Genomic DNA, 27,087 nt, shown 5'->3' with positions numbered 1-27,087 from the left:
AATCATATGGTGGTTTTGGGACGTTAAACCCCACAAATCGATCAATCAATCAAGTGCTGGTCACGTGGTCGCACAAAAGAGTGACGTGTACGTCATGTGCGCTGCGCAGGGCAACGAGTGCATGTATGCAACACCTCCTTTCTTTCTTTCTTTCTTTCTTTCAATGCCAGTGCAAACGCGCGCTTATCAACGGGAGCCGTCAATCCACCGTAATTCAGAGAATGGTCGTGCGGCGACGCTGCATGAGGGGTCGCACCGCTTGCATCCCACGTTGTTCCGAGCGCTTTCCCCCGGAGATGCGATAAACGTGTTTCCCACTACACTATCGTACGTCTGTCAGATTTGTTGTTTCGTGCCTTTCTTTTTGTGGATCCAAGCAATGCCACAACTGCATTACGGCGCAGCGCATCTAGAGAAGCGTTGCGGTGAGGCTTCCCCAAAGGTTGCCCGCATAGCGCCACGAACGGCAACACGATATCTCAAAACGCCGTATCTTTTACAGAGCCAGCGCGACCGCCAACATTGTGAACACGAGGAATGCAAGACGCCGCCCCACGGATGTGTGCGGACTGAACGAAAAATTACTTCGTACGATTTTCGTCATGAGGCTCCGCATGAGTGGGCACCCTCCCCCATGACAGCAAAGCACAGGCAGAGTCCAAAGGACTCTGGCACAGGCGAAGGCTGGGCGATGAGCGAGAGCAGGAAAGGGCTAGGGGAGAGGATGGTGAACGGCTGGATCGAGCACATCCAGCTGCCATTGATAAAATAGAGGAGGCGTTGATGTATTCGATGCGTTCACAGCTGCAGCAGAAAGCACAGACATGGCAGCCGACACAAAACCGTGACGTTAGTGATATTTGGTTGTTTTCGTTGAGGAAGGAAAAAAACTTGTATGGAATGTCCCGAGAAAATTTCGAAGCCTAATCGTGAAAAATATGAGGGAGAAAGAGGTTGGTTGATGGATATGTGGGGTTCAACGTCCCAAAACCACCATATGATTATGAAAGACGCTGTAGTGGAGAACTCCGGAAACTTTGACCACGTGGCGTTCTTTAACGTGCACCGAAACCTGAGCACACATTGCCTACAGCATTTCCGCCTCCATCGGAAACGCAGCCGCCACAGCCGGGATTCGATCCCGCGACCTGCGGGTCAATAGCCGAGTACCTTAGCCACTAGACCACCGCGGCGGGGCCAAAGAAATAGATTCTAGCCACGTGATAATTGAGCGCTCGTATTGGTAGACTCATTGGTCGACTTCACGCGACGTTACCGCTTCGTATTCTTCATTCCGCCACGGTTCTATACCATTCGAGGTGGGAGAAGTTGATATCCATGTCGCGAGGGGCTTCACTTAGCATGACGATAGTTAGAGCGCGAGAACAAAACGACGACACAGAGACAAGAAGGACCTTGTCTCTGTGGTGTCGTTTTGTTCTCGCGCTCTTACTATCGCCATGCCATACCAACTAGCCCAAGCTGCCACACTTCTAAGCTTCATTTAGTGCTCAGCAGCATGGCATTCCCTTGGAAATTGATTTTGAATTTGTTGTAGGCTGAAGCAATCGTTGCTGTTTTGAAATCATCTGCGTGCGTGTCCAAACAATATGTCTTGCAACTAATCTCGCCTTCCTAACAATACGTCAGTATTCCTTTAAAGTAAATTGAATGTACTGTAAGTTAACTGATAACGCAATCAAGCCGTCAGTCGAGAGTTGACCATCTGTTAAGACACTCGGATGCTTGACGCATCATTCGGTAAGAAGATTTGATGAAGATGAGGAGAATCCGCCACTGTTATTAGTGTGTATATTGTTGTTCTTAGACACCTTAGCTGAGTCAGCTCTGGCTGGGAGCGTTAAGGGGACGCAAACGCTTCGGCCTTAGTGGTTTGTACTATAGGACCTACCGTACGCCATGCTTGTTTTTGTATCCTATAAAGCGCTCAATGTTGGAGCTTCAGGTCACTGTCATATTGCTGCATCGACGATTCGCCAGCCATATCCTCTGACCATGTCGACACGACGCAACCTCATAGACGTTAAAGTAGACGATGCACTTCTTGTTGCCTTTGTAGACATAGGGGCTTAAAATTTGGTGATGGAACTCGGAGCTTCACCACCGCCTTAAAAAGGTGTTAACACCACTCACATTGCCGCTCATCCAAGTGGCCGATGGTGGAACTTTTCCTGTGCTTGGGGTGTGCTCCGCGTGTGTTAGTGTTGCTGACCGCTCCACAACTGTGCTTTTTGCCATGCTCAAGAAGTGCTCTAATGAACTCATCCTGGGCATGAACTTTCCTGCCACGCACTCTGCCTAATTGACTGTGGGACAGGCTTACTTCGGCTTGACCTACCTTATTTCTGTCGCACATACACCTCAACCACGTTTTTGGTCTGTCGAGTACGTTCACCTTGCGCCCCAAGCCGTTACCTACGTAATCATGAGGTCTTTGTTTTCTTCCTGTACCCGACGGCGATTATGTACTGACACCGATTTTGGACGTGTTATTGAACAGAAATGTTGTACTTCACCATACTCTGTGGACGATTACGAATAATATGGCGTCGCTACCGATACTGAACTTCAGCTGGTGTGCTCAAGTTGTTTCACATGGTATGACTCTAGCCAATGTCTCTTCCATCAGTGAACATTCTTTTTCTGCATTCATTGAAGACGCTCCTTTGCCCACTGCTGCGTCCTCTGCACAGAGCCCCACCGATGCCGACTTTGACAAGATGATCGCGCCAGACCTCCTTCCAGCACAAGCAGCCATTCTCCGGCGTATCTTGGAATCTTTAAGGGACATCTTCGACTTTGGCGACAGCGCTTTAGGGAAGGCATCAGTTGTTACTCACAGGATTAACACTAGAGACGCCAGCCTAATCCAACAACGTCATTTTCGCTTGTCACATGCAGAGCAACAAGTCATCTAGCGTGAAGTTGATAAAATCCTTACAAAAGACGTCATTGAACCATCTTGAACTCCATGGGCCTCACCAGTCGTTCTATTAAAAAACAAGGATGGCACCTGTCGCTTCTGCGTTGACTAGCGTCACCTAAACAAGGTCACCCGGAAGCAGGTCTACCCTATGCCATGAATTGACGATGCCCTCAACTGTCTGGACGGGTCTGTCTACTTCTTCTCTATCGACCTGCGTCATTACTGTGTTCTTCCCTGTAGAGTCCGATAGCTCACGCTTTACTATACCGTCAAAGGATACGCTCCGCCTTCACGCGCCAGGCAGCTGATTAGAATTGCATACGCTATAGCGGGGGATGTGTTGAAGCGTACGCCTCTTCCTGTAATCAGCACGGCTCTAGTGCAGTGATGATCGTAAAACGGACGTAAATGTTGGTGGAAAGTGCATAGGCTGGAAAAGCAGACATGGCTGGTCTCTTCGTCTGCCCCTAATGTCGCCACTAGTAGGGCGTTACCGAAGCGAGCCCTTGCTCACTTTAGAAGAAAGCGTTTGCTTACTTGTTCACAATCTTTATTGTCCATGTGATATAAAAGATAGCGTTGCCATTCAATCAGCAGGATTGGTTTGTGTTTGCCAGTGCGCTGGTTACATGCTGGTTCATTTAAGTAGTAGGCGAATGTTTACTACACATGCACGTCTGGCACGATACCTAACCAGAGATGCACGCGTTTCAAACGATCAGTTGGCAGACCGCTATTATATGGTCTGTTCGTTCCCATCTTGCTGGCACGTGCGCACTGGTCTCCGATGACACTTCACTGGCTTGGGCTGCTTCTGCATCACTCGTGCCGACGCTGGACAAGCAAATCTGGATGCGCATCTGGCCGCTTGGGGCATCAACGACTATACCAGATGAAACCAGCTCAGCATAGTTAAGCTAAACGCCAGCAGATCACCTCGGGCACGGCACCACATCAGCGATACATGTGTTTCAATCAATCAATTTGCGGGTTAGTGATCACAAAGACACTGTCTGTGTAATAAGTAGCAAATACTGTTTGATCGCAGTGTCGTGCATAACCGATTTGTCTGAAGCCTTGAAACAATCTTTGTCACAAATATCTCGCATTCATCTGCTCATCTTTGATATGCTGCTTATGTTGTCGGGCGATATTGAATCTAAGCCAGAGCCCATGAGCAAGGCCTAGGCTGAAACCAGCACACCACCTCAAGCACGGCACCACATGAGAGATCCATGTGTTTCAAGCGATCGATTTGTGGGTTAGTGATTACAAAAATACTGTCTGTGTAAGAAGTAGCAATTACTGTTTGATTGCAGTTATGTCAGCAGTGCAGAAATTAGAGAAGAGACTGCAGCCTTCTCGGTGCAGTTAAGCAAGACCATTGAAAAACTGAGAGCTTCTACGAACAAAGTCGCTCTTTGACTTAACGTATTGTCAAGCTTGAATCAGCCTTAATGTCACGTTTGGCAAGTGATATCGGTACGGCTCATAATGCCTTGCACTGATTTTCGAGTCATTTGACTAAAATTAACACCAATGGTAACCATACTGAAAATAGAGTGGGGTGATCTAACCTGCTTTATTTGTTTTTTTTTGTAGGGGGGTGGCAAGGGCGGGAATAGACCATCGTATTTGCGAGATCTGGTTTTATCTTAAAAAGAATTATTTACTTCTGTTCTGAAATATTGAACATTTCTTTGATTAGCGCATGATTCCAACGTGCGCAGAGGCTTGGGAAATTCAGACACCAAAAAGAGACCCGTAATGGTCAAGCTAACTTTCTGTAAAGATAAGCAGCAAAATCTTGCGTGTGCTTTAAATCTAATAAAGGTCGACAAATTCTATTAAAGAAGATATTTTCTATAGCTACGCGACAGGCAAGGAAAGCGCTCATTTGATTCACTAAAACGCAAATAGAACTCATTTGTCAGGCTACACATGAATAGAAAACTTTTACAATTCTTAGTGTCAGCAAAATAATTTTATTAGAAAGATAGCAGGCCACAAAGCACCAGCATGAAAACGCCACCAGGTACTTGCAAGACGTTTAGATACTCCTTCTATCTTATATCATTTACTAACATTAGAAGCATGATACCCAAACGCGATGCGATCTGCTCTTTTTTAGAAGACAATGATCCCGATATACTCATGCTCATAGGAACTTGGCTTTACTCCGCAATAAAAAAAAAGCGAAGTTCGTGCTGGCAGTGAATGCTGCAACATATACCGCAAATATCACGCTGACAAGAGAGGTGGTGGTGTTATTCTCAGCGTGAAAAATACGCTGACTACTTTCGTGCTGAATCTTGACCTTGCCCACTGCAATTATTTTGATAGTCTGTGTGACTAAATACTCCAAAATAATAATTGGGAATTGCTATCATCAGCTTGATACAGTTCTAGCGTCATAGTGTAGAAAATACCAAAGACCTTTACCCTACCAATTTAAATGACCTCTTTCGTCATTTTAACTTTCCACAAATTGTATGAACGAATTTACCATCACTATGTTGCCTTTCAACAGAATTCACTAACATAGCACGGCACTTTATATTTTACAAGACAATGAACAACCAGCGTACCCGTAGTTTAAATAGGTTATATCAGTTGCTGACGAACGCTCCAGACTCAATAAAGACTGTTTGTTGCCTAAAAAACTTTAGTGATCATAATTGTTTTAAAGGGACGTCGAACTTACTTTTACCATTCACAGGAATATCTGAAGAAACAATCCGGGACTACATCAAAGCCTCCTTTGGAAAATGAAACACACAGCTGGAAGAAATTTTCAAGGAATTTCTCTTTCGGTCATTCTACAAACTGGTTGGTAAATAAAAACTGGATGCTTTTTAGAGAAAAAAAATATTCTTGTTGATTTTTTAATGCATCCCAATTTTAACAACTTCCGATGAGAAATCTAATCTCTGGTTTATCAAATAACTTCGTAAGCAAACAAACGAGAAAAAATGCCTGTTCTGTAACGCAAAGTCAGGTGCTACCACTTCCATTTGAGAAAATACAGGCAGTGTTTCAGCGAATGTTGTACATCAATATGCATTGCTAAGAAAAAAAATAGTTTCTAACACTACTTACCCTATCTTTTGTAAAATAACCCAAAGCAATTCTAGCTCGTCATATCCCCTGACCACGGGTCTAACCAGCTGTTATTACTTGATGAATACAGCCTTCCACATTCAGATTACGAATCTTTTACTACTTTTAATACTTCCTTTTTTCCATCTGTATTCAGCCAGTAAGATCACTCTGGCGTGCCAAATGTCCCTAAATATGACTTCCAGATGCAGCCCCATTGAAATTACGGTGGACATATCGCGTGTCAAATTAAACAAATTAAGGCATCCTCATTAGCCTGAATTGACAATATCAACTCTTAGGTGCTAAAAATACCCTTTTCATATCTAGCATTAGATTATACTGCATCTTTCGACAGTCGCTGTTGTCTGGGAAACTGCCAGACGACTGGAAAATGGACAGAGTATTACCTTTTTTTTTTAATCAGAAATAACAACTCACCTAAACATTACCGTGCAATATTACTCACATGTATCTATTGCAACATACTCGAGTATTTAATCGCCTCCCATCTGTACAGTCACCTCGAGACTAACAAATTATTTTACCATAACCAGCACGACTTTAGAAAGGGCATGTCATATGAAACGTCGTTACTAGAAATCACTACTGACGTTCATTACAAAAATAAATTGTGGCCTGCAGACTGATCTACATATTTCTGAATTAAGTCAAAGCTTTTGATAATGTCTCCCACTGCGTGAGAGTCATCTTTCTATGTACTTAGATAATGGTTTTCCTTGCTTAGCTTATAGAACGCTGTAACATTGCTTCAAAATGGGCCTTCTCTTTGTCTTCACGAAAGTTGCGCCGAAGTAACGCCGATTTTCTTTCCTTCGTACATCGGTTAATATTGTGTTTAGCCTGAGCATTGTCCTGAACATCCTATTAAGAGCAAATCTATTACAATAGCGTTTTTTTTTATTACAAATTTCTGGCTATGCTGGTTCTTCAAGCTAGAAGTATTTCACTCACCATCCCAGCCCAGCGAAAGTGGATTACGCAATGCTTAGTTTGTTTTCTGCTTACTTGTTTGTTTTTTTTTTTCCTTAGAGTAGCATTAGCGACTATCTCTTTGTGATCGCGGTGTTACACGTTGATGGGCTTGTGCGACAGCTTGCGTTACAGTAACATTTACCGCGAAACGCATGTGGAAGGCGCTACATGTTTGTCCTGCCTAAGAATCTATTATGAGGTTTGGATGCTTTTCGTGTATGTTCGTCGTTAAGGCGGATTGTGTACTGAGTGCGTGAAGCCGAAAAACGTATGTTTATTATTCTTTCTTCCATAGCTGAAGGACGTTACTTTTTCGGGAAAACGCCACTGAGAAAAAACCGTCTAACAAGAGGACAACGTCCTCGAGACGAAGAGAATGGGTTGGGAGACCACGTGGAGGTGATCTACAAACGAAAAAAAAATTTTATATTGCAAGATTAAAGCGACGCCTGCCATATTTATCTCAAGCTCAATCCCTCGTGAAGTTTTCAGTTCAGAAGCCCTTACCACATGTTGCTTCAGTGAACGCATAATTTAGCGAGGATTTTTGAGTCAACAAACAACAAGTTAGTGCAGGTGATAGTGGCTCAACAGCATGTTATTGATTACACTGCATCACTGCTCTCCCCTTGTCGTGAAATCATTATTTAATACCGCATAATTAAGCCGAGTAGAGCCAACCAATCACTTCAATACTTAGCGTAGCAGTCGTAAGCGTTGTATACGTTATTTAGGCTCTTGGAGCCAGCATTATTTATTGGTCTGGAGATGATTGAGTGCCTTTAAAAATCAATTATTCTTACGTAAAACCACAATCAGTTTTTCATCACCCTGCTTTCATGCACAGGTGTTTGGTTATTAAGGGCAGCCGAAACGACTGACCAATCTTTTTGCTACCATCCTCCAGCGGAAAACTGTACCAGCTAGTGCTGAAGTTATGTGCTTCATAATTTGTCTCACATGCCCCGAAAAACCTTGATTGCTGCCGTAATTGCGAAAAAATGAGGATGACAACGTAGTTTGAGCAGCCAGCTGGTTCATTCTGAGCATCAGTGTGCCCTTCCCCAAAACGCGAAATTAACACACGTGCTCATAGCCACCTTTGGAACGTGCATTACCGCCACACATACGCCTAGCATGAACATACACATATACAAAGGCAGACTGCTCGCAAACGTTTTCTCCCTTACATCAGGCAGTCCAAGAAAAATATTCTGGGTGGCAAGACAAGTAGTTTATCTCATGTTTTAAAAAGCACTTCCCGCCGAGAGAAGCATGCCTCACTTCGCGCTGTAGAACGCATCATCCCAAGTGAAAGCACACGAACAAAGCGGCTTAGGTCGTTAGCGCCGTGCCTCACATATACACAGCGTTTATTATAACAGTCTGGAGTATGCAGTCACATAGAGCGCTGTTATTTTAACCGTGTTGACTCTTCCAGGTGCGCACCTTCTCCGATATTACGCATTATGCACCGTAACATGGCCGCTCCTTGCCTCTGGCATTTTCCATATTGCCGCAACATGTGGTCCGAACTGTGATATTAAATTTAAATAGGCGAACTTTCGTGACAGCGCTCCAGTCTCACCACGAAGGCTATGAATGCTGGTTGTGGAAGTTTCGTAATGTACGAATCCTTGTGGGCGGACTCACAGGGGATATGCCTTGCGTGGACGGCTTGATATCTAAAAAAAGTAATAATAACAATATGCTTGATGTCATTGCTTTCTTGTGGAAATTGAACAACTCTTTCGAATGTCAACGCATAATTAGATGACGTGTTTGAGCGTACAAATACATGTATTTTTGACGAGGATGAATAATAAAAGGTAGACACTTGTTATATATATATATATATATATATATATATATATATATATATATATATATATAGATAATCATACTTACGTCAATCGTACTAAACGTGCAGTCTCACGCCTCGTTGTTCACACCAAAATAGGCAATAATCATGAAAGGCTTAAGTGGTCATGCATCGCTTTCTCTTCAACTTTTTTTTTTTGTAGTGCAATTTAAGAGGTCCTGATGCGAAAAAAGGTCGTATGGTTTTTACGAAAAAGAAATTCCTTTTGCTCAAGTTGCATCTTTTTATATTATAACCGATTTATAAGATGATACCTTTTATAACGCCGTAAAAAATATTATTGCGCGTGTGTTATCATATCGCCTTTGATGCGTAAACGCCCGTTGTTGTGCAGGGGTGGGCCCCGCCGCGGTGGTCTAGTGGCGTAGGTACTCAGCTGCTGACCCGCAGGTCGCGGGATCGAATCCCGGCTGCGGCGGCTGCGTTTCCGATGGAGGCGGAAACGTTGTAGGCCCGTGTGCTCAGATTTGGGCGCACGTTAAAGAACCCCAGGTGGTCAAAATTTCAGAAGCCCTCCACTACGGCGTCTCTCATAATCATATGGTGGTTTTGGGACGTTAAACCCCACATATCAATCAATCAATCAATATGCATGTTTTAATCATTATTTGGTCCGGTGACCTCGTATGCCTTCATACTACAAAAAAATAGAACGGTTAACACAATTAAATCAGCAGTTAATCTTACCGAGGAAAATACCTTTAGTTCTCGAAGTGGCTAATGAACACTGCTGTGTGAGTAGCACTTCAGAAAGCTCCACCATCATTTAGAAGTGGCTTGGCGCAGGTTAGCTTGAAGCACCCTTTATATGATACTTTTGTGGTATACAGCATTTCCATCTTTTGTTCTTCACTTTGCTGACTATATTTTACCGCGATCAGTCACATGGATGCGCTAGGCAAGGTTTCGACTTGCTGTCACATTGAAGTCCCGTATAAGTCGAACTGCGGTAAGGTCATTATCTATCGATTCGCCCCTTCTATTGGTGAGACGAGAAGCGTGCATAAGGGATCCGAGAAAGATAATAGCATAATTTCATGGTGGCACCTCCATGGAAGCCTATAGTGACGGTGTCTACCATTAGATTTTGCTTGTTCTCCTTTGGCATGGTTACTAATTTTTGCTGAGTGTACGTACTTTTCAGCAAGTTAGAGAAATGCTCTTCTTTACATCGTTGAGACAGTGTCACTCGCTGCTTCTGCTCCTCGGGGTGTCACTGAAAAGTACACACGGGAAACCATTCGGTAGCTCACTCTCCAGAATAGCGGGCTTCCGATGTGACCATGCAGCGATCGTTCACAAACAGAAGACACGCTGCTGCTGAGCAAAGGGCGGGTGTGTAGCGAAGTGTGCCTGCCATGTCACCTGGCCGCAAGCGTATTCCACCAGCTGTACGCAAGGCAACGACGCGGGGCGCGCACCGCCGCAGGGTCTTAGACAAGCTCGAAAATAGATTTGCCCGTTAACCAGGTTATCGACAGCACACATGAGCGGAGCACGCACGCCAGCTGCGGGCCAGCCCACACCCGGAAGCAGCGCCAGCGGCCGCCCAGCACGAACCAGCTCGCGAACGCTTATTTGATTAGCTCATGGTTTCTTAAGACGATTACGCACAAGGAGCCCACCCGCCATGAGCCGAAGCAAGAATTATGAAAACCACTCGGCATGTTAGCGCAATTAATCGAGTTAAACAAAAAAATAAAAAACGCGAGAGTTTAGCAAGGAGGGCGAAGGAGTTTGAGGGGCTCGTTGGGTGGTGAGGGATAGGGGCAACGAGAATGCATGCTCGCTGTTATTTGATTAAAATATTTGGGCATTCGTTACAGCGCACGACACTTGGGAGCGGCAGCATGAGCCGACCGGCTTGTCTCTAATTGCTACGATCCACACTGGCAAGCTCAGGCTGCTCCACGACGCGGCACGCAGGAAAGTGGTCGTTTGTTAAAAGTGGCGACGCCAGTGGGCTTAAACTTTGTTAACGGTCACTGAGAATGTACTCTAGGGCCAGCAGGGCAGCCGTGCTTACGCTAAACCTTGCTGCTGGAGGTGCGCATCGACCCGACGCAGCTCAAACGAAGAGTTCATCATGCGCCACCGACGATTTGACAGGCGGGGTAAAGCAGCCGAACACTCGCAGCTGTGCAGCTGTGGTGTCTGCTGAGGTAAGTGGGCTTGTTATATCATCTTGCTGAGCACAGCCTCTGGAAGCGTTCTAAGAAGACTGTCTTACCCCTGCGAATACCTTATAGCTTAGCAGACAGTCTGGCTCATTCGAATGATATGAACTAATACACACACACACACACACACACACACACACACACACACACACACACACACACACACACACACACACATATATATATATATATATATATATATGCAAGTCACACAATATGAAGGGCACCTAATCTACGAGTAAAAAGATATTGCTTCCATGCGCGAGCACGTTGTTTACAAATAAAAAATGAAACGCATAAAAGATAAAGACATAACATGAAGAGTAGTCCGACCGGTAATGTGCTTAATGTGCATGTTATGTGCTTTATCTTTTATGCGTTTAATTTTTTATTTGTAAACAACGTGCTCGCGCATGGAAGCAATATCTTTTTACTCGTAGATTAGGTGCCCTTCATATTGTGTGACTTGCATATATATATATGCCCATATATTGCCTTTCATGCCGGTTTTTACATTTGTATCTTACTGATATGCACATGTATATAAACAGCACTCGTGCCATAAACTGTATTCTGATGAAGGCCGGATCCACGGCCGAAACGTCAATAAAATAACTTCGTACGTGCGTCTTCTTTCCTATACGAATATATATATATATATATATATATATATATATATATATATATATATATATATATATATATATATATATATATATATATATATATATATTGTAGTGCTTGATTTAGACATTTTCATAGCGCAAGTGCTTTGAACCCACGGCACGTGGCTCTCCGTATTCTACTTCCTTGCGCTAACGCTACTTATTTAACAGAGTTGACGTCAGCTGAAAAAAACACCTATCTTCAGAGTTAGGCATTCGACAGAATATTGATGGCGTACTTTTTTCACATCGTATCAAATCGACCTCGGTGCTTCCATAGCATGTATCGTTCACTCCACGATTCTTGTACTAACGATATCAGTGACGCAACGTTTTAATTACTTCCTAATTTATATTTTACTCAAAAGCAAAATGACAACGAGGTTTCAGAAGGGAATGACACATAACGACGCGTTACCTAAGCAATAATGAATCTGTCGTGTGAGAGATGTCTGGAAGATAAGCTCAAAACATGTCAACACCCATAGGTTTGGGAATGCTGGTATTCCATTGCAGTTTCTACAACATGCACGAGACAAAGACAAGTAACACCAGTGAATACAAGAATATGTTGGACGTTGGCGCTTGTATGCGCTAGAAACTGCAATTCAAAACAAGTTCTTTATGCCCCCAAGTAGCCTCAGCAAAGGCATAGCAGCAAATTCGAGGAAAATGAGGCACGTCCAACTGCTGCAGATTGTTCGGGCGTCCATTTATCCGAGCCCCGGCTCGACTGTAAACTGTGCGTTCTCGGTGATGAGCCGCAGCTCAGCAAGGGCGAAGCACAAATAGTGGGCACCCAGCAGTGGCGGCCAAGTTTCGAACATGCGCGCAGTGCTCGCTGCTCTTTCCTGGGCAAACGAAGAGCAGGAGAGGACGGGAAAACTCCGGGCGTTTCGTTTATCAGCGGCTGCTTAAATCAAAAGGAGCACCGATGAGCGTGCTCGGAAGCAAAGGGAGGTGCGGAAAGCAAGCGACGGTCGCTGCCGACGCATCGACTCGCCTTCTCTCTCGCTCTTCCTCGCAGTGTGCGTCCTCTTTCTGAAGACCGGGATCTGGAGGACTCGATTCGTTAGGGCGCTCAAAAATCCAGCAGATCCAAGAGAAGCGCACTTAGGCTGCGCAGCCCCACGAAGCAAGCGCCGCTGTACTGCCGCTCCAAGCTCTGCTCTCTCGGTCGCGGCTCTCCTCGGCTCACTCACGCGGCCGCTAGGGCTGAAGGGGAAGGGGACCTCACGACAGCGGTAATCAGCAACAACATTGACAACGACCGGCCCTTCATGCCCCCCTTTTTGCCCGTCCCTAAACACGTTTCCGTCGGCCTTATTTACAGCGCCTTCCTTAATCTAGACGCCAGAGGAGCTACTCGCAAAGGGAAGGGAATGGGTTAGAGGCGACGAGCGGGTACGCGCACAACAAGATGACGTGTTACCGCGAAACAGGGCAAACGCGAGCGGGGACGCCGGAAGCAGCCGTATACGGGGAAATCGAAGGCAGCGCGAGAGCTCTTGAATAGCGAGACGGCCATTTATTCCAAAGAGCTGATTATTATCACTTTCTCCAGCCACGCGCTGCTGCCCCCTCTTCCCTCACCTCGCGCACTATGCCAGCCTCAGTGTTCTATTTTCCTTAAGTGCCTCGCGTGTCGCGGCTCCGAGCTGGCAACGTGCGTATGCGTCGACTGGCTCCACGTGGTTGGTGGAGGTGCTTAGCGCTCGGTGCGCGAAGAGGCGCACGAGGAGTGCGATAAAAGCCTTAAATCAAGTGGTGCTGCTGATGAGTGCAGCTGTCCTCACGCGCTGGAGCCTCGCTTACAGCTTGCAGCAGTTGGCGAAACTCGAGATTATGTGGCACCACCTACTGCCCTGCAGTCACAACTACGTGCGAGTGACATTTGTCCTGTGTTTTAATTGGCAAAATAACAGAGCTCGACGGGCTACGATGCTTGTTCCGGTAGAGTGGGAAGAGAGGGTAATTGTGTAAAAATGAAATAAATACGTCTGCCCACTGGTGTCACCTCGAATATAACATTGCGTGACATGTTGAGTTTCCCCATGAACAACTATGTAACTGGGATTTCTGGGCCAGCTGCATTCTCAGAATGACGTTTCAGCACCAGCCGATTTGTGCTTGGGTTGAGCAAAAAGCATAAACAGGTGCAAACTTGAGACGCATGTTTTGGCCGACGAGAATACGCATGCATACGATCTTAGTTGTTCTGCACTTGCAGGCTACACTCAAATCATGCATGTCTATAGATTTCAAGACGCTGAAAATCTCAGAGAAGAATGTTCCTAAATGTTCCGCCATAGTTACACTCGCAACACTAATAAGGTCACCTAGTAGTATATCTGTGCATATGTCTTAAGTGCTTGGTCTGGCTATGTATACATTGAAAGCGATGCGAGTTTTCCCGCTACGTACAAAGCTGACTCTTCCAAGTTTCACTTCCTTCAAAAATATTTGCTTACCACGAATCTTGAGCCTCATATACCATATGCGTCCCAACAAGAGTTATCGAAGTTGTAAACTAGATTACTTCCACCAAGGAATGCGTATACTGCTACAAGCACTGAACTGGCCACATAAACTCTCGACATTAGTTTATCCTGCCCTCTCACTTTTTTTCCCTTTATTCAGAAATTTATTACTGATAATCTCCAATACAAAAAAGTCCTTCCTAAACAAAATATGGCGCTTTTTTGTTTTTTCTAACAGCGCCGAGTACACTGAGTGATTCTTAGAAATTTTTGATTTTGTTTTTGCTACTGACATTACAGCTGGGCGAGCTCCAAAACTTCTTTTTTCCATTGTTAATTTTCTTGTAACCACAATAGCCTGAAATTTATATAGTATAACAATAACCTGAAACCTATATAGGTATTCAGGAGTAAATTTCCGAATTGGTTTTTATAGATTGGAGCATTTTCCTTGAGCTGGAATTAGCTACGCAAAAGAAGTTGGCATTACAGCAAATAAACGATATAGCAACATTTTCCAACAAAATTAACAACATATAGTTGTGCTTTCCTTGATGCCGTCCTTTGTTGTGGCGTTGTAATGTCGATGACTATATACTTGTAGAACGGCTGTCATTCGAGGCTATAGCGTCGCAGACTTTTGGACTGTTCACAGCATTTCCTCTTTCATGACATTAATTGAAGGCCTTCAAAAAATGTTTCAGCATGGTTTCTTGTTCTCATGTGTTGAGCTGGTTTTATGCCGTGCCGTTTTGGGGCACATATTCTTCTTTAAGAAATAGGTTAGTGCCCAGTATCTTTCCTTCAATTGTATTTCAACTGTACTAATGGACAGGAGATAAACCTTGAAAAGAAATGTCAAGAGTCAGAAAGATGCATGGAAGCAGGCCTCTTAGTGTTCACATTCGAGTTTTGCCCTACAAAATCACGTCATTCAGTAATTACCAATTCGGCCAAGAAAATGTAACTGTGGAACAAAATCATGATGGCAGTGCAACAAGTACACAAATCAATTAAACTGAAGGCGGACATGTTGGTTGTTTTAGGTTGTGATTGCTGACGCACTGCTGCTTTTATGGATCTTGCTGAGTTTGACTCAATAGGTGCAGTGTTTGACTCATTTGTTATTCGAAACTACCGTTCTATAAGTACAGGTTATAATCAGCAATTATCACATCTTGGTTTTAAAAGTGAGGAATACTTAGGCATACTTCACGTTTGTGTGTTGTTAAGCCCAGTTTCGGTTTGTAGACTTGGCTACTTCAGGAAAAAAAAAAACTTCCAACGTATCCGCCTATCCAAGACAATACGCTTTCCGGAGCCCACTACTAAAGCATCTTTTAAAATCATATGGTGATTTTAAGACGTTAAATCCCACATATCAATAAGCAATATGCTTTGCTGTTTACCCTGTCTTCCACTGCAGAGAAATAAATTCAAATGTTCCACGAGCAGTATGCAGGAGCAGTGCCATCGCGAGAAGCACCCACAATGGTGGCTCACTGGATACTCTGTTTTGCTGTTGGACGTCGAGGGCCATATTTTGACGACGGTTAGATTCCTAAGGAGGCACAACGTCAAAAAAAACTGGTCTACTTAAATTTGTGTCTGTCGACATCGAGTCGACTAAGATAATCTAAAATCCCCGCGACCAATTTCTTTGAAGGGCCACCAAACAACGTCTGAAAATGCAACACACGTGGTTTTCTGTTATTCTTCTCTCTGACGCTTCGGAAAAGTTGCAAAAACCTCATAGAATCTCATCTCTGTTCTAACGCGTTTCTAAAGTCACTCGTCACTAACGTCAAAGGAAATGAAAAGACCATGAGAAGCTTAGGTGTCAAAGATAAATAAAGAGTCGCTGAACCACCCCAAACTAATGAGGCAACTCATTCTGCACTTGGAAGATAGACCCGTAAAGCATTCAGCCAAATTTCGCAGGCACACGGGGAGTTCCCGAGTGAAGCGGGAGTGCAATGTTGGAAGCACCTTCTATTCAGAGTGGTGAACCGGCCGGTTCTTGATGAAGTTAAGCTGATTTTCAAGTCGAGCTGAATTCTAGGGCAGTCTGCCAGTCGACTAAAGATATTTGGTCTTCTGGCAGCATGCTTCGATTGGATTGCTCATTCCTACAGTAGCTCTGTATGTTAATTGACTTGGCTTAACAGGCTCTAGTAGCCGATTATCTGAGTTGTCAATTTCGGTTAGTGGAACATAAGGGAACATAGCACTCGTGATGTAATGATTTCTACAACTAGGACTTTCAAAAATGTTCCACTCAACCCAAGAGATGGTGTACCGAGTACATATTGCACATCGGTGAATTCTCACACGTGTTTGTAAGATAGCTGCAGCACGCAATCACTTAATGTCGCCTGCCATCAAAGTGACCCTAACAACCTCAGTAATTGCGAAAAAAAATATGCAATTGAGGTTGCAGAGCACGACCTGCTTCTCATTGCATGGGTATAGAAAAGGAAGCTTGGCTAGCACTTGCGCGCCTTCCGATGGAGGCGGAAATGTTGTAGGCCCGTGTGCTCAGATTTGGGTGCACGTTAAAGAACCCCAGGTGGTCTAAATTTCCGGAGCCCTCCACTACGGCGTCTCTCATAATCATATAGTGGTTTTGGGACGTTAAACCCCACATATCAATCAATCAAGCACTTGCGCGCCATAGAGCCCCTGTTAGCGAAGAAATGAAATCTGTCTCGCCGAAGTGACTTCCACCGTACAACCTGCATAACACCCACCACTAATACGCTCAGATGCGATGAAGGGTGTTTCATTCTTCTGCTTAGATCAAGATACAGCGCACATACGCTCACATCGTGTTTTCAACTTACTGATTCGCTCTTGCAGCAAAAGGTGATAAAATCTGTCTCATGCGGCGCCCGCTCGCAGTAAGAACAAGGTGCGTCATGGAGGAACCGAAGTTGCGTCGGGCAAAACTAACGGGCGCAATGGCAGCAGCGCCTTCGGTCAGAATCATAGTTGTCCAGGGGGTTTCGTTCCTCAGGCAGTGTGAGAGGCTGGACCTATAGCAAAGATTGGACCTCAAACGCATTACTCAGTTGTTGTTTTTTTCTCCAGGCCCTAGCAAACTTGTGCGCGTACGTCCGTAGAGACAGATGAGAGAGAATCAAAGCCAGCCAAAAGAAAGAACATGTAGGACAACGACAAACCGCGGAGCCCAGCGCACCGGTCCGGTCGTGCAAAAAATGCAGTAGCGAAGTCTGCACGCACGCGCGTGTTAAAGAAAGAAAGAAAAAAAAACCGAGAAGGTTGAGCCCCCTATCAGTCGCCCTTTTGAAATCCGCAACAGCTGAGGCGGCCAGGACCGCCCAAAAGTGGCCGCTTCTTGTCAAACAGGCGATGTGAACACTCTGGCACGGCGCCAGCCAGAGAGATGCGGCGGCCACGAATCAGGACGAGTGCTGGACGGCACGAGCCTTCGTTGCCTCACTTCCCCTTTTAAAGGGGTTCTTTCGGGATCCGCTTCGCCTTTTCGAGCTGTAACGTGCGATTGCTGCTCCGTTTTCCTCCACCGAAGCGTCACTCCGGCATAACAAATAGAGACTCGCATCCGGCTTCTTAGCCACGCATTAAAACGTCCTTCTGTAGCGTTTCGAGGAAAAAGGAGCCAAGAGCGAGAAACAAAGGGAGCCCAGAATGAGCACTTTCAATTTCTTTTACAGCTGTTTTCATTCATGGCCTTTCGAAAGTTTCGGCATTTCTAGTTCAGGAAACGGCACGCTGCAGCTGCAGTTTCTCTTTCATTTTATTTTCTTTTCATTTTCTTTTTCTACCTCGTGATTCTTTTGCTGGCACCGTCAGAACTATGTTCACACCACTGATAACGAACGCGCTGACGTTGCTATTTCTTTGTGTAAAGTACATATTGGGCGTGCGAACGTTTGAGCGTGTGTGGAGGAGGGGTGCGGCGCGTGTGTGCGTACATACGTTCACCCGTGCGTGTGGGAAGGGAGGGGGGGGCGCAGGAGTGCGTACGTGCGTCCGTGAGCGTGCGTGCGTGTTGGCTTTCTAGTGAAACATAACGCATCACCTTCCCCAATGTTACCTGCTATGCAAGTTTGCTTATCTCTAATCAGCGCCCCACCGAAATGGTATAGTGGCTAACGTACTCGGACCAGTAGGTCGTGGGATCGAATCCCGGCTGCAGCGGCTGTATTTTTGGTGGAGGCAAAAATGCTGTATATCCGCGTCCTCAGGTTTGGTTGCACGTTAAGAAACCCTAGGTGGTCAAAATTTCTGGAGCTCTTTGCTACGGCATCACTCATAATAATAAGGTGGTTTTGGCACGGTAAACTATGTCTATCACTTATCTCGAATCAACTAAAGAAAAAAAACACCCAAATTTTGGTGTCGTTATTTGTAGTTTCTACTTGATGTTACGGAAATATGCCATTGGGGGGGGGGGGGGGATGAATTGCGAAAGCTATTTTGTGTCTGGCATGAAAACTGAAGCCGGTACCCAAACTCCTTTTATTTCAGAGTATACTTTTCAAAATGCCCAATCGCAGAATTCACATTCAACCTATATATGAGATACTGCGGTTGTAGGTTTAAATGTCGGTTTGTCTCAACTTGCGTCGTTATATGAGGGCCTCTAATTTGAGAGATTTATTATACTACAGCGTAATCAGCAGCTTTACATGACGAACCACTAGTAAGAGGTTGTTGAGAAAGAAACTATTTAAAACACGAACAGATAAAAGATTTCTCGGTTTTTTTTTCATAGATGAACCCGCGATAGTACTATAGCGCTGGAGAGTTAACATGCTGCTTATACTAAATTTCGGACATCAGTTGCAACACTTTGGGGGCTTTCTAGGCTTTTTATTGTATAAGCGCGTCAGCACCAAGAAACTATAGTTCTGTATATTTTCCACCAAGAGTCCTTATTTTCTGCTGTTGTTTAGGCTTGGTAATATTTTAGGGTTTTTTTTTTTGCCGTATATACAAAAATAAACCAACTTTGTAATACTTCTGTTAATAGGTTATTTTAGACCACTTATTATCTAGCTGTTTTTTTTTTTGGACAGTATTTGCATTTGCGACCAGTTGCGCCACACCTGACGCTCAGCTCGAGCTCGCGGCTCGCACAAACGATGACGAAATCTGAACACGAAACAAGCGCACCTTCACATTGTGCTGGCCGAACTTCGTGAATTGCTTTCATGACACACGCCCGATATAAAAAAAACACAGACTACAGTGTACGCTATCTTCCCACGTATACCTTTATAACTCACATGATCCTTCATGTTTTAGTGATGTCTTGACGTGAAACGCAGAATGAAGCTTGCCTTCTGGCGGCGCTCTTCACCACTTGCATTCTGATGAGTGTTCCCGGTTATCGTGAAAGATAATCTTACACGGAAACATAATTAGAGATATTTACATCCTACGATAATGGCTGACACACTGGTGAACTGGGACCAGTCTCGACCCCCTTCGTGCCACAACGAAAGATTAGGGCAAAGAGCGGTAGAGGGTCTCTGTATGGAAGGTCCCTGTCTGGAACTGCTTAACTGTGTCCCATTAGTGCAGCGATTGCTTAACATTTGAAAAATAGTTATGTTTTTTACTATGAATATTATTAGAATGAATAATTTTCAAGCACGTTCAGTGTCAGTCAATGATTATTCTGTCTTGTCTGAACGGGAGAACAACGCTTACAGGACTCTTTTCGTTTCACGTACATTCTTTCTTTATAAATATTCAATATTGAAAACGCCTAACTCGGGTAATCAGTTCTTGGCTGATCCCCCCTGAGTGGGTATGAGCCATATTTAAGCTGTCATCATCATGATCAGGTCGCAGCCCGCCAGTGAGCCAGTCATTATCATCGCATGTAAATATTCGTAAATATACGTTGCCTGTACGGTTATTTGTGGAGGTGCTGGGTACGCCTACAGGCCTTTCCTGCAAATTAACACCGAACTTCGGAGTGATCACCACCTTCATTTTCCTGCAATGGCTCAACAGGCCATCCAGCAAGAGGAACAGCAGCCGCAGCAGCTGCTTCATCTGATGCTCCTGCCTCCACGAAACCCCGAAAACTTCTCGGGCACCAGCAAGGACAAGGTGTATGTGGAAGATTGGGTCGCATTGTAGCGAGTCAGCCAATACTATAGGTGCACGGAACCCCACGTTGATGCTGTCCAACGTTGTGCTTTACTTCAGGGATACGGCACTCGCCAGGTATGAGACGCAGGAGACGGAGTTGACCAGCTGGGACATTCGTAAAATGAAGCTCGTCTAGTTGTTCAGCACGCCATGTGGGCAACAGCAGGCCGCGAGCAAAGACCTCGAATGCCGCGTGCAGACATCGACGGAATCATTCGCCGTTTCTTACATACAGGATGTACTGGGCTTTTGTCGAAAGGTTGACGAGAACGTGAGTGAAACTGACAAGATTGCGCACATATTGAAGGAATTGCTGACGATGCCTTCAATTGCGCAGGCTTCAAGCAAAATATGTATTATGCACGTAGCAACAACTAAAACAAGGCCGCTAGCTGCAAAACTTTGTCTTGCAGCAGGTGCCACTGATGCTCGATTTCCGAATTTTCAAAACGTTAGGAAGAGCAACAATGAGTTTGACCGATAGAATGTGAGCCACTACATTCGACAACGGGAGAGTGATGCATGCGGTCAATCCACTTTATAGCGCGTGACTGGATTCAATTAGGCGAAAAACGCAAGCAGAAAGGTTCCTGAGTTCAAGGATAAAAATGGCTTTCCTCGCTTTCTTTTCTTCATTGATTGATATGTGAGGTGTAACGTCCCATAACCACATGTATATGAGAAACGCCGTAGTGGAGGGCTCCGGAAATTTCGACTACCAGGGGTCGCTTACTTCTCTTCTTTACTCTTATTCAAGTGGTGGAGGTAAGTCATCGCAATTTTAAGAACAACTGCTCGGGTTGAATCATACCGCTTGCTTGTGCACATGACAGAACCCCAAGTGGTCAAAATTGATCAGGAGTCCACGACAACGGTGTGTCTTAATCACATCGTGATTCGGACCTTTAAAATCGCTGAAGTTACCGTATTAAATTTGCGGAAAAAGAAATGATCCAGGCTCATTTTAACGTCTCTTGAATTTATTCATTTCGAAGGATAATAAAAGAGAATCTGCATATTTTAGCATTTCCGCTGGCACTCTAAAAGCATTTTTACGACAACAGAACTCTTTCACAGCTGACGCTGGTACATAAAAACACTGAGTGTGGCACAACACAGCGTTGCCCTTCTTGCAAAAGGGAATGTGTGCCTTCCGAAATACGTTCATGGAACACAACTGCTCAAATCGGCGTACGGCATAAAAACCTGCGAAAATTTCTCAGCGCGAGCGTTGGGCGATAACCCAGTGATTAAAGTTGAGGGCTTCTCAAATAACATTGCCGAAATGACTTGAGCATGAGGATCATTTGTCATGGTCGACAGTGTTTGGTTTAAAACGCGTAAGCACTTTATTGGCTATATAACTTCACAGGTTTGTAAGCCTAACATAGGACGTATCGAAGCATTTTTGCATCACGAACTCTTCTATATCAGTGCGTCTGCTGAGTTTCAATGGGCTTTGAACTTCGGCTCACTTTCGCATCTTTTATAATCCAACTAGTAACATCTCCACCTACGTTCACTTCATTACACAATGTGCATTTCCTGCTGCATGAAAATAATGTTAATTAGTTCATCAACAGCATGGTCGTTATTAATTAGTGTTTGCCCTTATTTAGACTACTTAAATCAGACCAAAGCTCATAGAGACCCGCACTATACTACCAAAAAACACGCATTGGTGTCTCACCGCTAAAGTACAGGCGAATGTGGGGCCCGCTATTAATATGTGCGCTGTTCCGGCATTTTAACGCACTTACACAAGGTTGCAAACGGTGTAAATATATTTTTGATCACTGCGCGTGACGTCCTTTCCTTCCAAACGTCAACAATGTTTTAAAACAACGGGCAGTAAAGCAGGCATCTGAACGGGGAAACCAAGAAGTCATCTGGTAAGAGAACGTCGAAAAAAGAGGGAGAGGCGCGGCACCAAAACACATGATAAAGAAAGTACGCGGCTAGTGGGTTGCAGACTTGTAACGATCCGTGAAAAGAAGAAGTAAAAAACACAGGAAAGCCTATTTTGTGAGGCCGGGAATGCAAGAAAACGGGCCATTAGAGAAATGGCTGACCGTAAAAGGCAATAAAGCCGCGTCGGGTGAACTGCATCAATAACTGCCCGGCCACCCGAGCCCTGAACGCTGGCGACGCGCTTCGTTGTGTCGCCTGTCACGGTCCTAAAGCAGGTTGCCACGGTCGCACAGCCGTCCACTCCCCGCCGTCTTCGACCCTCCGCTGTCCGTGAAAACATGCGCTAAGTCGTGTCTGTTGGGAGGGTATACGGTTCCACGCGAATCATCTCGCGCGCACTGCGTCGGCACCGAACGCAGAGGCAACATGCGCGTGCCTGGAAAACCAGGAGCCCCGTTCCCCCGACGGCGTCTTCTACAGCTTGGTGCGCTTTGCCTTCGGCTGATATCGTTTCAGCGTCTCGCTGCCTCTTCTCTCCCGCAACCATCCTGTCTCTCAGTAGGCTCTGTTTAATTTTTTTTTCCAACCTCGATGTACTTCCTGGAGTGTTCTTATGGATGACATCGACGCTGCGCACCCTTCTCAACCATCGTTTTCATTTTTTCCTGCTCAGTACGTTCCTTATACGATTGCGCGCTCTTTTTTTTATCTCTCTTTTTTTTGTCCCCTTTTTTCGCGTACTGGTGGTGGAGACGCAACTCCCTTAGGTAGCCGTCCTCTCCGAAAAAAAAACGGCATTCTCCAATTCAATGCTTTTTTTATTGGAAAGCTTCTGTTTATTGTCTTATTTCGAAATTCTCTATAAGCCAATTCACATCTCATGTGCCATCGTTATTTCGATGATTGACTTATGAAACTATTTCTTTCTTTTTCTTTTTAACAAAGAATACTGCCCTTAACTCTATTTCAACATGTGTCGGACTGCATAACACTGTATATCTTGGACCCCATGAAATGTATATCGTTACCTTCTTTTCTTTTTCTTGTTTTTGTTTTGCTTAATGTGTTAGTCTGTGATTAGTTATGCCTATTTTCAGTTTGACGCTGTTTTATTTGGTAGTCTTACTTTTAGGCAGACGGATGGTGTCGCAGGATCAAGTAGAAACTCTTCGCATTGCCTATTCATGCTCGTCAAAACGTTTACGCCATGTTTAGGAACAAGTATGGCTTAGATTACGTAATTGACGCGTAATTAGTACCTTGAAGGTAAACGAGAAACAAAACCTCTTCGCTGGCGTCCCCCCCCCCCTTTTTTTTTCAGAAGACGGGGAATCGATAAAAGTATCTCTTAGGGAGTGGTAGGAGGAAGGGAAACGGGGGCGCCTCATTAACTGCGAAAACATTAATGATCTCGGAGATGCACCCAATCTGGAAACAAACTACACTGATGTACGTTTCTTTGGATTCTCTTTTTTCTCTCTTTTATCATCTGCAAATGAGAACCGAGGACTAAATTAAGCAAATTTGTAAACATTAAATGAGCAAGCAGTGTTGAAATAAAGCACATAAACGCAATTAAGTTATTACTCCGCTTGCGAACTCGGCTTTGTGCGGTAAACCTCGTGCAATCTCAATGAACGACAAGGCCAGCAATTTGTGCGAGTCAATGAAAATCGGGGCCATGTATGCGTGTACAAAAGCTCGATTGCGCGACGACGCTCCAACATTGGCGCAACGTAGACACAGCGCAAAAAAAAAAGTGGCTTGACGACTGCGACATTGGTGTTTTGATTTTATTTTATGTTATTAAAAAACATGTATCTACGGGAATACTAGGCATGACAGCTGTACGCTGGAAACGCGCGTGTACGATTCACACCTATTCCACGTCTGTTCACACCTATTCACACTTTTCCACGTCTGTTCACACCTATTCCACGTCTGTAAACAGGGTATAGGAGCTGTCGGCGAATACATACTGAGACACCTGTAGCAACCTCGCTTTACACAAGTGTCTCAGTATGCCGACGGCCCCTAGTCCTGTTTACAAACGTAAAATAGGTCTATACTAGAGGAGGTGTGGATCATCGCCGCATCAACAGGAGGCGGCTGCACGTAACTTGACGCGGCCACAATGTAGAGTCACGTTTCTTCGGAAACGTTGGCCACTGCGAGTGTAAGAAACGGTCATCGCCAGCGTTTATGCCGTTCTTTTCGCTATAGTAATGACGTCCGAAACTTACGATGGATTTGTCTGGGATCTATAATTGGAATAATTTCATTTACTAATAATCTGCGGCGTTCTTCTTTGTACAGAACATGAAACAGTACACCTATACTCGGACGGGACAAAAAGTTACAAGAAGCAGGCATAACTTCTTTGTACGTTCTCACGAGGTAAATTCAGTTTCACACCTCCAGCTGTCGGCCCTTCCTGAACAGAGAATCCATTTGCTTTTTCCTTATTTAAGCTGGAAAACTAGCGTGTAAGTACGATAGGATCCAAAACTACTTTTATAGACACCCAAATGTTCGTCTCGCGTCTGTATACACTTGCTGCCTAGTAATCATCCTATTATTTTTCAAACTGAGATGTAAAATGGTTTGCATTCTTGTTTTTTTCACCGCACTTTTACGGGAAAACCTACCGGTACCCATAAGGCCCACTGCAAGGTGTGCTTATAATGCACATTCTGAGTTCGAGGTTCGGAAGCTTTCATGTCTCACACGATACCTCAGTAGTGGAGGCCTATAAGCGAAGAGATCGCTTCGGAACACACGAGCCGTATCGAACTCACCCTGAAGGTATAGTACAGACACACGCACACTTTTCGCCGCGAAAGAAATTCACCCGATGCACTATATACTCCGTTCCTGCTTTGCAACCATTCCGACATCTTCCGAAACCCGAACTTGTTTCCACTTTCGAAATCATGCCGTTTAATTTTTCACGTTCGTCGAACGAGCACGCCTCCTCGGAGAAATGAAAGCAAAGCGAAACGAGCGAACGAGGTGTGTGTGCCGAGATCAACGCTTTCGCAGCCACGGCTGCGGAATGCTCGGGCGGCCGTGCCTATCGCTGGCACGAAGCGAGAGCGCGGCGGCGCAGTGCCGTCGAAACAAGGTTTCTCGTCAATTTCTACCTCCAGCCGAGTCCTTTCATAGCCTGCAGCCTTTCGTGCACGCGTGCCAGCGCGAAGATGCTCTGCGGCCAATTGTAATTGAAATATATCGCGCATTTGCCGACAGCTGACTTGGGGGTTTCCACGTGCCGACGTTCTCTTCTTGGAAGACGGAAAGAAAGCAACACGCCCCCCCCCCTCCCCCCTGATATCCCCTGAAAGCAACTACTTACTTCCGTCAACGGAATACCCTTTTTTTCATTTTCTATGAGCAGTGAGAAAAAGGACGCGAACAGCCGGCATGCACTGGCGCCACTTACATTAATAAAAAAGAAAGAAGAAAGTGGTATTACAGAATGACGTTCAGAGATAAGGCAGCGAGGAAAAAAAACTAGGCGTTGAAAAAAGTGTCAAGGGCAGAGCTGTATAAATAAAAATATCAAAGGACGGAACCACGCGGCACCACCCAAACATATTACTCCAGCATATACTCGGTAGATTGAGAAGTTGTGATATACGCGCAATGGCATACGAGGGGGGGGGGGGGGGGAGTGAAAATCTGTTTTTTCTTGCGAATAAGAAATTACCATGGATGAACTTTCAAGTACAGGAAAAAATAGCAGCGGCAGGTGAAGCAAACTACCCACGATGCCTACTCTGTCACCACCACAGAAGTGCGCCGTCGCTCTGTTCTCACTTATACAAATAAACCTAAGCTGTTCTCCTGAAATTTCGAACTCCGGGTTGCAGCGTCTCTCAATGCCATGGTGAGCATCCTCTCTGCTTCGCGCACTCCCTCTATAATTCGTGAGAAGCCTGCGTTCATGTTTTGTTTTCTTCTTTAATTCTGATTTCAGCCCCTTTCGCGAAGGCGCGCAGTTACAAGCGTCCCAATGTTTAACGGCCCACACGAACGACACCATTAGCAGTTGAGCGCCGGCCGGAACTTCACGGGAACGGTCGTAAACGTCGTCTCCTCCAAAAACCAAGCGCCGCGATTGACGTTAAAGCGGCTAATTATCTCCCATGAAGATTAGCCGCTCTTTCTCGCCTTCCCTAAACTCCCCCAAAGCGGGCGCGCCGAACTGGAAGCGTTAAAAATGCTCTTCCGCCAACTCGCCGCGCTGTCAGGACACAGCCCAACCCCGCCGCTTTTCTTTTCCTTCTCCGCTGTACCGCGTGTTACCATTCGCTCGGAGAAACAAGCTTAGCCATTCAGGTGCCAGGATTTATAGCTCTGGCAAAACTCCGCACAAATAGACGCGTGCCAAGTCAATTCAGCTTACTTATGTTCGTCCTTTACGCCTCTGGCAGCGAAGAATCCGCGAGTGCTGCCCGAAACGTGCGCACGCGAGGACGGCGTCTGCACGCACGCGTTCTTCTCCGATCGCGAAATTCGGCCACGCGAAGCACCGTCGACAGAGAGAGGATTGGTCAACGTAGCATTACTCGGCAAATGCCGGAATTAATTGCGCAAATCCGTCACTCGAAGCTCGTTAGGTGGCGGGTTCCCGCTCTGGCACCGTTTTCTTGCAGCCGGGTGCCTTCACCCTTAATTTGCAACCGGCCAAGCGCGTGCCGCCTTGGTTCACGGAGTGCCACGGCGGTGGAGCACTTCGGAAAGAAGCGGTGAACAGCATGCATGGCGGCATCTC

At 45.3% G+C, this 27,087-nt stretch overlaps 1 protein-coding gene across 1 annotated transcript in view; it reads right to left on the bottom strand.

Moving 5' to 3' along the window:
* Positions 1-27,087, bottom strand: part of LOC142775671 (synaptogenesis protein syg-2-like) — a 459,706-nt gene that overhangs the window by 371,176 nt on the left and 61,443 nt on the right. The gene's annotated exons all lie outside the window — the stretch shown is intronic.

Source organism: Rhipicephalus microplus, chromosome X (genome assembly GCF_043290135.1).
Source record: "Rhipicephalus microplus isolate Deutch F79 chromosome X, USDA_Rmic, whole genome shotgun sequence".
NCBI lineage: Eukaryota > Metazoa > Arthropoda > Arachnida > Ixodida > Ixodidae > Rhipicephalus > Rhipicephalus microplus.
This window is presented reverse-complemented; position numbering and strand designations above follow the sequence as displayed.